This window comes from Vombatus ursinus, unplaced genomic scaffold (genome assembly GCF_900497805.2).
Source record: "Vombatus ursinus unplaced genomic scaffold, bare-nosed wombat genome assembly UNPS02011767.1, whole genome shotgun sequence".
Taxonomy (NCBI): domain Eukaryota; kingdom Metazoa; phylum Chordata; class Mammalia; order Diprotodontia; family Vombatidae; genus Vombatus; species Vombatus ursinus.
Genome location: NW_020951545.1, coordinates 3,229,560 through 3,246,520, shown reverse-complemented (window position 1 = coordinate 3,246,520; position 16,961 = coordinate 3,229,560).

Below are 16,961 nucleotides of genomic sequence, written 5' to 3'. Positions count from 1 at the left end.
TTAAAAACTGCAATAGAAGATGAATAAATCCCCAAAGACAACCATACTCAAGAAAAAATTCAAATTCTGAGACTGAAGACTTGATGGCATAAGAAGCAGTCATGTCTACTCATTAAGTTCTCAATAATGGTCATAGTAAAGAAAATTTAGTGGGGTTTTAAGGATTACCAAGTGCTCCTCTTCCAAACTACCCTGTGGCAAAAGTAGCATAAGAATTATTCACTCCACTTTATAGATGAAGAAACTGAGGAACAAAGGAGTGACTTATTCAGGGTCTCGTAGATAATGAGAAGTAGGGCTAACATCAGTGATTCATGACCCCACCTACTTATGTAACATAAAAGGGAGAACTGAAGTAAAAACCAGATGACTCAATCTCACAAGAACATTTATCTCAGTTCTCTCTTATTTCAGGGACAGGTGGCTTCGCATCTTCACTCTAGAACTGCTTCATTTCTTCCTTCGTTGTATCTTGCTAGACACCTGTTATTATTTTTTTTTGGTTTAACGGCAAAACTAACCCAAAATCAAGCTAATGAAAAATAGAAACGGAAATGACTGATCCATCATGAATTATAGGAGTATACTGTGTATAGTTTACCTGGCCAATAGCATTTTTTTTTTTTTGGCTTTTTGGTGAGGCAATCGGGGTTAAGTGACTTGCCCAGGGTCACACAGCTAGTGTCATGTGTCTGAGACTGGATTTGAACTCAAGTCCTCCTGACTCCAAGGCCAGAGCTTTATCTACTGCGCCACCTAGCTGCCCCTTGGTCAACAGCGTTTTGAGGGGAAAAAAAAAAAAAGAAAATTGTTACTATATTATAACCAAAGCTCTGAAATTCTGCTCCATTTACGTCATTATTACTGTGAAACTATCTCCTTGTAATGTCCTTTCACTTAAAATGATGTTTTTGGGGCAGTGGATAGAGCACCAGTCCTGGAATCAGGAGGACCTGAGTTCAAATTTGACCTCAGACACTTGATACTTACTAGCTGTGTGACTCTGGGCAAGTCACTTAACCCCACTGTCCACAAATGATGCTTTCAAAGTACCAATTGATAATGTTAGACAAAGTAAGTTAATAGGGTAATTGCTGGTAAATATTTAACAACAGGCTTTGGGAAAGGAAGTATGGACTACACTTTAAAATTTAATCTGTATAGTTAACATTTTCACCATTACTTTCTTAAGTCTAGTCAATTAACAAAACAATAAACCAGACCCTTATTTATAGTGCTTATTGATTTCTGAAGTGTAAAATCTCACACTGAAAAATTTAACAATCAGCTCTCAAAGGCTGATATGAGCCAGCTCTGGCACACAGTGCAATATACCATTGTTATCTTACTGGAGAATAAAGAAGAAAGTAACACCGAATCCCCTTAAAAAATAAAATGAGCCTTCTATTATGATGTGTTAAATATGGTCCAAACCTAGTTAGAGTTAAGGGAAACAATTGCATTTTTGTAGTGGATGGCATAAAGGGTGACATCATTAAAGGCAATTCAGGGGTCATAAAGGGCTGATATAAAATTCATAAAGAGAAGGACAGGCTAAAGCATATAAGTTCCTTGAAGGCAGGAAATAATTTTTTCTTTTCCTTTATATCCCCAGCTTTTAGCATAGTTTCTAGCACATTATAAATGCTGAATAACTATTTGACTGATTGATTAAGCATGTATTCTGAGATTTAAGGCTAGTTAACAATCTTCATGCATAGAGTACAAGAGACAGCAATTTAGCCAATCCCTGAAAGTCGAACAATGCTGAAGGGAAGGCTGTGTTGGGACAGGGGTGGATGGGGTGACCTGGTCAATCTCAGGATTATACATTTAGAGCTAGATGGCATTTATAAAGGTCATCTAATTAAGGCTTTCATTTTATAGGTGAAGAATATGGGGCCCTCAGAGGAAATATAACTTGTTATAAATTAGAATTTGAGCCCACTTTCTCTGACTTAAAGCTCCTAGATGCACAGTGGATAGAGTACCAGGCCTGGAGTCAGGAAGACTCATCTTCCTGAGTTCAAATCTGGCCTCAGACATTTAGTAGCTGTGTGACCCTTGGCAAGTCACTTAACACTGTTTGCCTCAGTTTCCTCATCTGTAAAATGAGCTGGAAAAAGAAATGGCAAACCACTCCAGCATCTTTGCCAAGAAAACCTCAAATGAGGCCATGACACGACTGAACAATAACAACAAGCTCTGACTTGAAATTTAGTGCCCTTTCTACCATGCCTCATGGGACTTTTGTCTCCCTTGCTCACAGTACCATAATTCAGGTTTATTTTCTGTGGCCTGCTCACAAACAACTGACATATATGTGAAAATTTGATCTACCTCAAAATCTCACCATTAGTTGCTTTGTGTCATTGTTTTATGAGTAAATATCATGAAATTGTTATTAAGAATTACATCCATAAACAAGTTGTGGTATATGATTGCGGTGGAATACTGCTGTGGTATAAGAAATGATGAGTCCAATGATTTTAGAAAAACATAGAAAGACTTGCATGAAATAATGAAGAGTGAAATGTGCAGAACCAAGAGAACATTGTATACAGTAATAGTAAAATTATTTTAAGAATGACTTGGAGTGAATAAACTATTTTGTCAATTATAAAAACCCAAATTAACTCTAAAGGACAGATGAAGAAAGACACTATCTATCCAGAGAAACAACTGATAAATAGAAGCATGTATAGAATAATTTTACATACATATACATATACATGCATATGTATGTATGTGTGTATGTATATATACACACACATATATATACACACACATATATGTGTGTGTATATATATATATACCCATTTATGTCTAATGGTAGCCATCTCAGTGGGGGGAAAGGGAAAAAAATAAATTTACATGATAATTTTGTTGTATATTTGAAAGGAATAGCAAGTTGTGCACAATAGATTTGCAGGTTCATGTACAATCATCTTTTTTATTGTACTATGTTATGGAAATGTTTATTTTATTCCATAAATTAAAAAGAAAATTAAATTAAATTTTTAAAAATTATATCCAAAGAAGATTTTTACATCCATACCTAGCTGTATCCAATAATTGTTTGCGTTTTTACATTTAGTAATAGTCTCTGTATTGCTTTCATCCAAGGGTGACAGCTTATTCAGACATATACATTATTCCAAAAACATTTTCCCACAGCTGCAGGATTCCAGGACATTTTTGTAAACAACCTTTTCCAGAACAGAAATCACACAAAAACATTGTTCTTTTGAACGAAGACTTGTTTTTCTTGTGCCCTGAAGTCTGAAGTAGAACTTAGCACAAAATGGCATTTGTCTGATTTCCTCTCCCACGCACATCTAGTCAACAGAGGTAACATGAATAGAATGTCACCAGCATGCGTAAAGGGTTAGTCTGGGAAGTTCAGTGATTGAGCTCAGGAACTTCTAGGATGAGGAGACAGTTTGGGACCTTAACTCAATGTCTCTATGGAGCATGTGGAATTATCATAACTCTTTTTGCCTTATGAATGAATGAATGAATGAAAATGCACTTATTAAATATTTACAGTTATCCCTTCCACATTACGACTTTCCTCATCAGTTTCAAAATATCACGAGTTGGCCTAAGAAATTAAATGGGAATTTTGGGGGAGTTTTGCAAAAGCTTCAGACAACATGAGGAGGCCAGCAAACAACACAGAAAAAGTTTTAAAAACTCAGACATCCATAAAATATATGTGTAGTGATATATAACATCAATGTATTTTATCTTTTAATACCATAATAGTTCAGACTTCTTCTCTGTTACAAAGGGAGGGCCAAATTGTTTTAAGCAGATTTTCCCCATCGTGGGGATACCCCTAACCCCTGTGATGTGGAAAGGATAACTGTATTATGCACAAAGCACGGTCCTAAATTCTGAAGACAGACATAGAAAAGTAAGACAATTCTTGCTCTCAAGGTGATCACATTCTAATAAGGAGAGATTATACATACAGGAAGTTTTAGCTGCAACTCAGATGGAAAGACCTAGTGGTCTCTAGGGTGCAGAGACAAAGCAGATGGCAATACATTTTTTTAGTGTTGTTTTCATTGATGAAACCAGATCTTTTTGAACCATTTGAAAGTCTGAAGGACTTTGGTGGTGAGAACTTTCTTCTTCCTGTTTTCAGTAGCTATGGCTGCTAAGGAGGTGGGGCTACAAGCACCTGGAGCTGCCAGGTAGAATCTACATAGGGGTCACTCCCTTCAGTGAAGACTCATGAAGGATGAATCATAGTTAAAGGGAGGGGGTGTGGGTAACTCATATCAATAAAGTTAAATTGGTTGGTTCAGTCTTCGGTGGGGAGGAACCACCTTTCTGTGATGACTTTATTTTAAAAAAAGAGGTTGGTGAAGATGTGGGTGGAGCAGTTGATTGCAGAATGGGCCTTCCTCTTCCAGATCTTGAGAGACCAGGAAGGGGAAGAGAAGAAAGTGATCTAGAAGGCAGAGTTTTCCCTGCAGGAGCTAAGTAACGATATGGCTAAGGTTTGCAAAGCACTTTACAAGTATAACCCTTTTTAAGGACCTTAAAGACCATCTATACCAGGCTTCTTAGCCTGAAGTCTACGAAATGGTTTTGAAAATATTCCAAGGACTGTATTTCAAAATAATTTGCTTCCCTGGCATTTTATTTTATATCTAATACTTACATCACGCAGCTCAGAGACTTGTGAGAAGGACTCCATTCTCTGAGAGAATCCATTATTCTGAAGAAGAGTCCTTAGGCTTCACCTGACTGCGGAAGGTATCCCTTGCACAAAGTAGGCTAAGAACCTCTGCCTAGAGAACATCTAATACGCCCATTTTGTTGATGAAAAAGCTGTCTCAGAGAGGTGAAGTGATTTACCCCGCAAAAACCCAGAGGGGATCTTCATGAGCTATACTAATCACCTGAAGAATTCATCAGATCAAACTGACCCTCTGGTGATAAGACTCTCTTAACTTATCAGATAATTATAAAATTTTATAGAGAGATATACAAATAAAGTGTGGATAATAAGATAGAAAACCTCAGCAGGTTGTTGGAGGGTTGAATAACATTATGTATGTACTGTGCTTTTCAAAACAATGTTCTATCCAGATGCTATCTGTCATTATTAGTAGTTGAAATTATAATTAAATTAAAAATGATATGAAATTTTATATAAATATAAGTAAATTTTATGTAAATTTTTATAATAAAATAAAAATTATACAAATATAAATAAACATAAATTAACATTGTAATTAATTAATAATTAGTAGAGAGTAATACTGAAAATGACTGGTCCTTGGGATGGATACCAGTTTGAAGCATTCTTAGTTCTGTTGGCCTGGCTTGAACTCTGTCAGCAAAGCTTTCAAGAGCCTAATGTCAGTTCTCTCCTGGGACAGAGTGTTAGAGCAAGATTATATTTAGTCTAAGACATTTCTTCCCATCCAAGAATTGTTCAAATAGAGCCACAATCACTGACAAAAATGCAATCATGCAGGGAAAGCACAACCAAACCATTATGGTGACATTTTAAAATTCTTTGGCTAGAATCATAAAATACGAGATCTCATTGGATCCTCAGAAATTATGTAGTCAACTACTCTCAACTTAGAGATGACATGTGAAGATTTCCCTTGGTGGAATGAGTGGATGAACAATTTGTTCCAATGGCTGTGAAGGTGACTGAAGCAGGTGCTGTGGAATACTTGGAGCTTGGTCAGACATTGAAGACGCCAAGGTCATTACTGCCTCCTGGGCCATTGCAGTCAGCTTGACTTTTGTCTTGCTACTGAACTTTGATGATTCTGGAAGAGAGAGCAAAGCTGATGACTTTGTAGAACTCTGCTTCTTCTAAATCCAATTCACGCATGAGTCAAGACATCATCTATGTCATTGGTCCTCTTCAAAAACAAAGGACAAACAACAACAAAGAAGAAAAAATGCAAGCCTACATGTGTTAAATTACTTATGTGCAGTCATACAATTAATTAATGATGGAATTGGGAGTAGACTTTAGATCCCTAAATTCTGAGAAAACTGATGTATTTTGCTATTCAAAGAGAGCTTGGTGTAGTAGTCAGTTGGTAAAATGTCCCTTTAACCTCACATTCTTTAAGACTGCTCTAAAAATGAAATTAACCGAAATGAACAACAAAAAAAGACACCTTACAGTGTAAAATCACAAATATAACTTAACTGTTTTGCTTTATTTTTAATTGGACAGAACATTGTAAACTTGTTCCATACAATTAAGAGTAGTCGCATGCACAGAAAATGGAGACCTATCTTAGGTCTAGTTTGAATTAAATCATAATTCAGTTTGTTACATGAAAACTATGACAAGAAAGCTATTTCAAAAGCTAATGAGCATTAGTTTTAAAAATTAGTTTAAAAATCCTTCTAGAACAAAGAGATGAGAAATTTTATATGTTGAGCTATAATTCTATTAGGGCTTTTTCATATGTACAAGGCAGTGGTTGCATAAAGATGAGAATATTATGAATTTAATACATTTTTTGTTTTCACATCATAAAGATGTATAAAACAAAACTCATTATAGTTCTAAGTGTTTTTTTTTTTTTTAGTTAGAATTCAAAGTATCTGGAGAGTTACTGCAGCTAGAGGACTTTTTCCAGGGACTGAAAGAAATTGGGTCATGCCATGTGAAATCAGGCCACAGGACCAATGAAAATTAGGCAATGAGCCTAAAAGAAATTAGATATGTTCTGGCTCTTGCTTTTGATTTGGTTTTCACAGTAATCTAGGTTGGTAGGGGAGTCTCTGAGTGTTTTTGCCACGTGCTTCTGCTTTGTCATCCTAGAGGTAATGCAGGCTATAGAAATGATAGGTGGAAGTGGCTCCCTGGGGCACACATCACCATGGGCTAGTGCAGGTGAGGCCAATGTAAATTGATGGGCCAAATAGAATTTTGGCAGCGGACTGACTTTTCAAAACTACTTACCGAGCAGCATTAGAAACAACTCATTCATTCATTCATTCATTCATCCTCTACCTGCCAGGTAGCTTCATTTATATATCTATTGCCTGTCTGAGTATGTATGTTGACAACTTTTTAATCACAAGACCTATAAATTTAGAGCTGGAAGGGACCTTAGAGGTTATGTTATCTAACTTCTTCTTATAGATGAGGAAACTGAGGCAGCAATTTAAATCAAGCTGGTTTCTAGAAATGTGAATAAATTCTGAGATATACATATAGATACACACATATATACCTATAACTGCAATGCATATATATGCATTGTAGTCCAAATATATATGTATATAGATATGCATATCTATATTTATAGATATTTATTATTATATATTAATATATGCTATTTATAGATACACATATCTATATCTCAGAATTTATTCACATTCCTAGGAACCAGCTTTATTTACACCATTTAAATCACAACATGTCTATTCTATCTATCTATTTATCTATCTATCTATCTGAAAATGAACATAACCCCTTTACTCAATAAGTTCTGTTGGCTTCCTATTGCCTCCAGTAACAAATAACAAAATACAAATACAAAAACAAAATACATTCTCTCTGGCTGTCCTCCAAACCTGGAATGTTCTCCCTCCTCCACTCTGACTGTTGACCTTATCTTTCTTTAAACTTCAACTGCAATCACACCTCCTATAGAAAGCCTTTCCCAACCTCTTAATTTCAGTGCCTTCCCTCCTTAAGTATTTCCTATTTATCTTATATATAGTTTTCTTTGTATATACATGAACTTGTTTTCCTGTAGTCTCCCCCATTAGATTGTAATCTCCTTGAGGGCATGGACTGTCTTTTTTGCTTCTCTTTGTATCCTCAGCACTTAGCACAGTGCCTGATACATAGTACGTATTTAATAAATGTTTACTGAATTGAATGAATGAATGAAATGAAATTAGTGGGGATATCATATTTTTTTCTGCAAAATACTTAACTAGAATGATATTTTTGCAATAGATCAAATCTGACCAATCATTTTCGAAAGATAATAGCTAAATCAATTTCAATGAAAGACTTTTTCATTTGCTCAAGTTCATTATTTAAAGGATGAAAAAAAAAGTCTATACTTTGATTAATACTGATAGTTTCTTTCTTTCCTTTTTTTTTCCTGCGTCTCAGAGCTTCCAAAGAAATCTTAAGTCAAAATCTGGATAACAATCTGAAGGAATTGAATATTTTTGAGAGCAAGGTGAGCCTTCCTCTATAACAACAGGAAAATACTGGGACAATGTGGGCTTTAAAAAAAATTCCATAAAATAATTAATGAAGAGAAAACATGTTTATCACTACTCATCTGAAATTTTTAACAAGTGCGGTTTCTCTGATAAACACTTAAACAAAGATCTATTTCCTGGCCAACTTGTTTGTTTGTTTTTAAAATCGTTGCTTTTTTGGAAAGCATATTTGTCCTAGAATGTCATCTTTTTGCCAAAGTCCCACACTGAGGCCTGGTACTCAGAATGGCCTTGTTCAGAATGTGTGAATTTCCATCATGTCAGCTGAAATGTGAACCTGAACAATAGAAATCTGGCTTCCCTCCAGTCCTAAATAAAGCTGTGTAAGAGCTTTGTGGAATTCTCTACGCATCTATTTATGAAAAAAAAAAAAAAGTCAAGAGAAGAAAAAAAAGGCAAACCCTGTGATTCTCTTCAGATTCTCTCTTTAAACGGGTTCACTCCCTTCATGATTCAGATTGACTCCAGAAAGGCAAGGCTTTTGCTTACCCTAAAGTGACCCTTTCTCACTTTGACCTTGGAACATCTGTGTGATGTGTAACAATTATATTCTTTTCCTATGGCCTCAATTATTTCTCATTCACTTATGGGCTTTTGATTTCAAATGGATATTTTCTGTCCATTGAACTATTTTCTTAACTTAGATAGCACCACAATTTTTCTCCATGTACTTTTGGCACACTTTAAATGGAAAATAATAATAGCTGACTGATCATCAGTCCCAGGAACCGTGGCTATATCTATTTTCTTACAAAATGCAGCAATATTAATATAAAAAACACGATGTCATCTGCAGTGACAACTTTTGCATTAACCATTATGGGCATTTTGTATACCGGTTACACATACTTATTGCCTTTTTTCTTAAGAGAACACCTTTGGGGGCAAGGAAACCACTCTACCTCCCAATTAATTACCTAGCTTTCCACTGGCTGTCCCCAGTGCTTAGAATGCTCTCCTTCTTCAACTCTGCCTACACGATTCCTGGGCTTCCTTACAGACTCAGCTCTAACCCAGCCTTTTGCAAGAAGCCCTTCCCAGTGCTCCTCACTCCCATTTCCCACCTGCTAGTGCCTTTCCTTTGAGATGACCCCTCCCCCCACCATTTACACTGCATATATTTTGTATATATGTATATAGTTTTTTGCATGTTGTTTCGCTCATTAAAATCCTTGAGGACAGGGACCCTATTTTTGCCTTTTTATCCCTGGTGTCAGCACAGGGCTTGGCACATAGGGTGCTTAATAAATGCTTGTTGACTGATTGACATTCACCTACATAGTGCTTAAGGGTCCCCCATATGTGTGTAGACATACATACATATACACACATATGTATGTGTATATATGTATTTAAGTGCATATGCACACAATATATGCATACATACATACGTAGTGCACATAGTGTAAACTCTTGAATGCTATACTGGGAGCCTGGAAGACCTGACCTCAAATCTAGCTTCAGACATTTTTTAGCTGTATGACCCTGGACAAATCACTTAAACATACAGTGCTGATCTATAAAACCTGGATAATAATAATATTTAGCTCATAGCATTGTTGTGAAGATCAAATGAGATAATATTTGTAAAACTCTTTATAAACTTTAAAGCACAATATAAAATACTATTGTTTGTTTGGTCATTTCAGTAAATGTTCTATATACTGCTAAGTCCCAATTAGTCCAAATAAGGAATCCCCTGAAGTGCTCATATTATTAAAATCCACACTGCATTCTTTGGGCTGAAATAATTTGCCATATTTTACATAATTTTATTCACTCTAAATAGCGTGAATTGTTGTTGCTGTTGTTCAGTTGTTTCAGTCATGTCCAACTTTTCATGACCCTATTTGAGATTTTCTTGACTACGATACTTTCCTTCTCCAGTTCATTTTCCAGTTGAGGAACCTGAGGCAAACAGGATTAAGTGACTTGCCCAAGGTCACGCAGCTAAGTGTCTGAGACCAGATTTGAACTTGGGAAGATGAGCCTTCCTGACTTAGGTCCAATGTTCTATCTACTGTGCAACCTAGCTGCCTTATTATTATCATTATTATATGTCATGTTATTAAATTCAGTTAAATATTCTAGCCTGTTGAGACCTTTTTGACTATTTGAGGGCTAAAAATTCCCTTGACCACATTGGCCAAGATTGATCACTCTATCCTGTGGGCTTCTTTAGGCACTTTTTGAATCTCAGACTCATTGGTAGTTAGGCTTTGTCCATTGTTATAGACACCTCCCTGTTTAGTTTCTCTTTCCCCAAATGGACCACAAACATATTTAGGGCAGTGACCATTACAGAATTATTGAATCTCTGAATTAGAAGATAGCTCGGTGGTTATCTTGTCCAATGCTTGCCCTCAAAGGAGTCCTTCTTGCAACATGTGTGACAAGTGGCATCTGCTTGAAGACTTCAAGGGAGGAAAACCCCACTACCTTCCCTGGAAGTCCATTCCACCATTGAATAGCTTTAATTGTTAGGAAATATTTCCTGACATTAAGCCTAAATTTGTCTCTTGGTAGCTTCTACCTGTTGGCTCGAGGTATGGGTCAATCTAGTCTCTCTTCTACATGACTGCCTTTCAAATACTTGAGAACATCCATCATCAGTCTTCTCTCCATCAGGCTAATCACCCATCTGTTCAGGTCTAGTGAAAGAAGTCCTGCCTCTAGAGTCAAGTGTAAGGTTCAAATTTTACCTCTGAGATGAACTACCTGTGTGATGTTAGGCCAGTCATTAAACATCCCTGGGACTTAGGGTCCTTTCAGCTCTAAAGCTATGATTCTATTATCTCTAGTTCCATTGACTGATTCTCATATAACATGAACTTGAGATACTTTACCATCCTGGCTCTTCTCCTCTGGACACTCAAATACCTTTGGATGGCATTTCTTGCATTTAAATAAAGAAATAATCTTTCTACCATGTCAATCTAAGCCGTATTTTATATCCTTTGTCTTTGTCTCCATCTTGAAAAATGACATATATGAAATCCTCTGAAAAATCACATATATACAAATTCAGTCATTATAGACACAGGAAAAAGGCAAACAAATTAATTTAAAAAACAAATTAATTAATGGTTTTCAGCAGAATATAATTTTTATACTATTTAAATGTATCATAAATTCATATTCTATTTTGAATCATAGTTATTTAAGCCCATATCTTATTTTCTTTACTATATTATGAGCTTCATCAGAGCAGGATCTACATATTATTTACCTTATCAACTGACCTAGTGCCTTCCACATAATAGGCCCATATTAAATATTTGGCAAATGAATGAATGGTGAATGAATGAATCTGTAAGGGGCAAGTATAAACAAGCTGCCTGCATCTTTTATTCTGTATCACAAGAATGCTAAACTGAGTACAAAAAAAAAAAGCTGCCTCTTGGCTCTAAGGGACAGTTCCACAGAAAAGTTATAGAGGCATGTTTTATTTTACAAAATCCTCTGTATTCAGAACATCTCATGAATGTTTTACACAGTGGCAAATAATGACTCACAAACAGATGCTGGCCATGTATTTTCTGGGATCAGTGAAGAATACCATCAAAATGGTAAACTGATGGGATGCTAAGCCTAATAATTTCCAAAGTCACATACGTCACAGTTAGAAAGTCCACAGCTCTCAATGAATTCTTTGCAGACTTACCTATGAAGTATGCCAAGCCACTGGGTGAGGTTCTGACAGTTGATTGCTGCATAACTCAGTTATGGAGTAAATGTGGCTGGGCATCTGGGGTCTGAAATGGTTGTTTATGTTTCCCAGATGGCCATATTCTCCAGAAAGGATAAATTTAAAAGGAAGATACAGAGAGACAAAAGAGGAAGAGAAGTAGCAAAGATTCTGTTGTCTTTTCCTTGTTGCAATATGTTTTATGAAAAGGTGATAAGACGACTGTTCCATAGGAGGAAAAATGTCATTTACACATTTAAAGCCACCAAAGTACCTTGAACTGTGCAGCTGAGAGCTTCTGTAGCTTATTAAAAGCAACAACAACATCAGCAGCAAAACAACCTTTCTTGCTCTTAAATCCTTAGAGAAGAAACAGAGGGACCCCTTTTAGGTTCTTAAAATTCTTTGATTAGAAATTAATTTCTTGTACCACTGAATGTGGGTCTCAGATTAGCTCTGACCATTTCAAGACTCTGTTGGATCTGTTATCTTATGGACGGGTATTCTCTCCAATGATGTGGATTCCAACCAATCCAAGACTCCCTTTCCTGAGCTACTTTTTGTTTACTCTGTAATTAAGGGGTCTTGAACCTGAGCACAGCTTCAAGGAAGAAATTCCTGCTAGTTTAAGTTGGTTTAAAAAATGGAATGTATTACTGAGGGAAGATGGAAAATCTCCTTCCTTGAAGATAGATAAATATAGTGTCTCATCACTTGTCTAATATGGTGTCTGGATGGTTCCTTCTGAAGGCGGGAGCTCTATGATTAGATCAGATCTCTATGATTAGCAGGAGCTCTATGGCTGGACAAGACTATTCCTAATTATTGAAGAAAGTGATGGTCTGAAAATGCAAGTTACTTCCTTAGAACTTGGCAATAAAAGTTAGATCTGAGATTTTACATTACAGGGTCAATTTTCATTAGTTGGCTCACTGCTAAGATCAGATCTTGAAAACATGTCACCAAAACTGAAATCAAAACTATTATTCAGGTTTTTCTCCCTTCAGATGATTAGACCATGAAAGAGAAAGGATAGATAGAGAATATTGTTAGGGAAGTGGTGGTCTACGAACCACTGTCGCTATTTTGTCTTACCTGAGATGAAGGAGATATAATTGCCCACACAGGCCGGTACAAAAATGCTTCAAGTGTTCTTGGACATTCTCCTTTGTTTTTATCCTGGCTCACTGTTCCTTTTCTCTCTGTTTCATCCCCTGTGCTCTCTACAATGCCCAGGAGAAGCCCACCATTTTGTTTTGAAAAGACCTAAGCACATAAAACCATGACATTTATTTAGTGCTAAATATAGATTATCTTATCTGGTTCTCACAACAGGCCTTTTTGGGGTAGGTAGGACATATTCTGTTCTAGGTTGGACATGTATTATTATTCCTATTACCAATGAGGAAATGAATATTCAGAGAAGTAAAGCCATTTACCCAAAGTCCCCCAGTGAATAACTTAGCTAGAGCTTGAATCTATATCCCTGTGACAGTTCTCTACTGACTCTCAGGATATTTTTCCTCCTTTCTCAATCAGCTAAGTATCTGGTTTCCAACTCTCATTATGCTCTGGACATGGGTTTACACTGGCCACACCCATCCCCCCTCAAGATGTTCCATTCATATTTGGATCTCTACTTTGCCCTGATTAGTGGTTGAGAGAGTAAAAAAACTCAGCTCAACTCACTCTATCTAGTTAGCTCTAGATCATGCTTCATATCCCAGCCCTCAGGACACTAGGCTTTAATATACAGAAAGCACTTTAATATACAGATTGAAGTTCCCTCAAACACCCTGACCTCCCAGTTCATCAACTCACTCAGTTCTCATGACCTTCACCTTCACTCCACACTGGTCACACAGACGAGTGGTCATACCTTTGATTCCACTGTCACCTACAGCCACAAACTCTGAAACCTCTGATAGTTTTGCATTCCTTGTGCCTTATTCCTCTTAATCCTATTCTTTGTCAATCAATCAATAGACATTTAAGTACCTATGTGCCAAGCATTCTGTGAGGTGCTGTAGATACAATTAGTCCTAACTATGACTTCTCCTCCCTCCATCTTTCAATCTTCTTCCAGGACATCATGCCTGCTTTGACTTTACTTTCTTCCATCCCCAATCTTGACTCTATAGTTAATCATTTTAGCTTTATCTTCTACTCTCAAATCCCTTACTCTATCTCTTGTCAATGCTCATGTCTTGCTAAACCCTAACCCTGGATCACTCCCTCTATCTTTTTCTTACCTCTATTCATGTGCTGATAAATGGTGCTGGAAGAAGTTATGTGGCAGTGCCGATTGGGTTCACTCAAAATTATTTTGTCTATCCCAAATAAGCCCTTCCAGCCACAAAGCAATCCTTTAATCCTTCTCTAATTGACCCTCTGTGCATTCCTTGTCGTGGCTACTAAGGATTGGTTCTACTTTTTCTAGTCAGCCTATACAACCATTCTGTCAGCAGAAGACCCTGCCTCAAAGTTTGCAGGGAAAATAGAAACCACGAGTTTACTTTCCCCCTTTACTCTACAACTAAAATCTCCTTGACATCATTTCTTGTTCTCTTTTTCTTTACTATAGACTTTCAGAATGAGGTGGCCTTTCTTTTTAAGGCCAGCCTCTAATTTTACCATTGATACTATCCCCTCCTATTTCCAGCAGGTTGACTCCACAATCATCTCTTTTTTCTCTATTCTTCATTCTCTCCATACCTACTAGTTCTTCCCTGCTACCTACAAATATATCCAGGTCTTCTGCACCCATAAATTAAAAAACAATTCTTTTTACCTTATTGTAAATCAAAGCTATGGTTTTATCTCTCCTCCATTTTATAACCAAGCAAAAGCTTTCTTTACTCTGCCTCACTTAAATCCAGTTCATGAGGGAGCCAAGACATCATCCCATGATCATTGGTCCTCTCTGAAAAGGAAGAATCAGCAACAATAGCTGCCAATCCCCACCTCATCCCCAATTACTTTGCCTTTGTTTTGCATATATTTATATTTATTTGTATATATTTTTATATGTCTTTTTCCTCTTTGATTGACTATAAGCTCCTTGAAGGCACAGAAAAATGTCATTTTTGTCTTAGTGTCCCTAGTGCCTAGCATTATGCCTAGAACATAAAAGGTGCCTAATTTATGCTTGTTGAATGATTGGCTGTCTATTGCTTCTGGGAATTAGTTTTCCAATAAGTAATTTAATAAAGAAAGAGTGATATAAGTGAAAGAACTCTAGAATTGGAATCAGAAGAACTGACTTCAAATATTGGCTCTTCTAATTCCCATCCATATGACCTTGGGTATATCACCTTGTTTCCCTGGACCTTAATTTCCTTATCTGTAAAATTAGGGCAGCTAGGTGGCACAGTGGACAGATTGCTGGGCCTACAGTAAAAAACGATCTGAGTTCAAATCCAACCTCAGACTCTTGCTAGCTGTGTGACCCTGGGCAAGTCACTTAACCCTGTTTGCCTCAGTTTCCTCATCTGTAACATGAACTGGAGAAGGAAATGGCAAACCACTCCAGTATCTTTGCCAAGAAAACCCCAGATGGGGTCACAAAGAAACAGAACTGAAATGAATGAATTACAGCAACAAAATATACATATATATGTACACACACATATGTAAATGTATATCTATCTATCTGTCTCATTGCACTAGAAGCTGAGAAGACTTCAGCAATTCAATCTCCCTAGTAGTTTAGATTGCAATCTGTTTTAGCTACTCCCACTGTCCATGTTCTCTTGTAAATCTGTCTCAATGTGATCTGTCAACATGCTTTAGCTCCCTTGACATGAGTTGGATACCAGTGGAGCTCAGGGTCCTTCTCCTCTTGCTAGGTAACCCTAGGAGTATATACTGTAATGGAGACAAGAACATATGTGAGATTCCCCTCAGTGTCCATCTTTTTTGCTGAACATATATTTCTCTAGTGACATCCTTTATACAACTTCTCCTGAGTAATTTCACATTTATTATGCATTACATCTTGCTTATAGTCAACCTGTGCCTCTCTATTGACCTTAGAGTAATCTTCGTTTGTAATTTTTTGGGGTTATGGTGCTCTTTGCAACAAACATACAACATATATCCCTAGGAGAAAATTGTTGCTAAAAAATTGGTCTTAATATGGGAATTTGCTTTGTTTGATGCATGCTTGTTAACAGGGATTTTGTTTTTCTTGTTTTGTTTTTCTTTTTTCTTTTTCTTTTAAATGGGGGAAGGACGTTGAAAATAAATTGAAAAATGAAAGAAAATGTACAAAAAGAAGGTGCAGATGTTATAAGCACCCATGAATTGATGAAACAAACTAAAAAAAAACTATAGGCCCTGGGAATATTAAGACAAAATTTGCCTTTGAGTGTCTTAATAGCTAGGTGCTAACTCACTCTAACTCACTGTACTATCTATGTTATTTTACTCTAAAATAATACCAACAACCACAGGACTCAAGAAGCCTTTGTCACACCTTTAGGCCTGAGCTCAAATTTCTCAGTTATCAAGGCTTCTTGCAGTAGAGTTAACCAACCCTGGACTGTGAATAAAAACAATTCAGCTCTTGTTTGGGCCAAACGCATACATTCCTTGATTCCATTTCTATTTAAGAAATAAAGCTAGTCTGCAAATAAAATTTGGTGCCACACTACGTGGGTGTGCATAAGGCCCCCAGGCAGACGAAGTAAAAATAAAACGAAAGGAGAGCATGAGTTCATGAACTCCTTTACTATAAAATGAATGTACATATGCTCCCATATGGAGCAACTGTGGGACATATTCATCACCACACAAATGCATGCCACTTTCCTTATGTTTTCAAGCAATGTTGAAAATAATCGGAATAAACAGGACCGGATTCTGGTTATCAGAGAAGAAAAGTCTTGGGCATTTATGTAATCTCTCCTCTTGGTACAGCCACATTAGCATTCATTTCTCTGGCTCTTAGGTGAATAGTGTCAGTGTGTGTGTGTGTATGTGTGTGTGTGTGTGTGTGTGTGTGTGTGTGTGTGTGTGTGTGTGT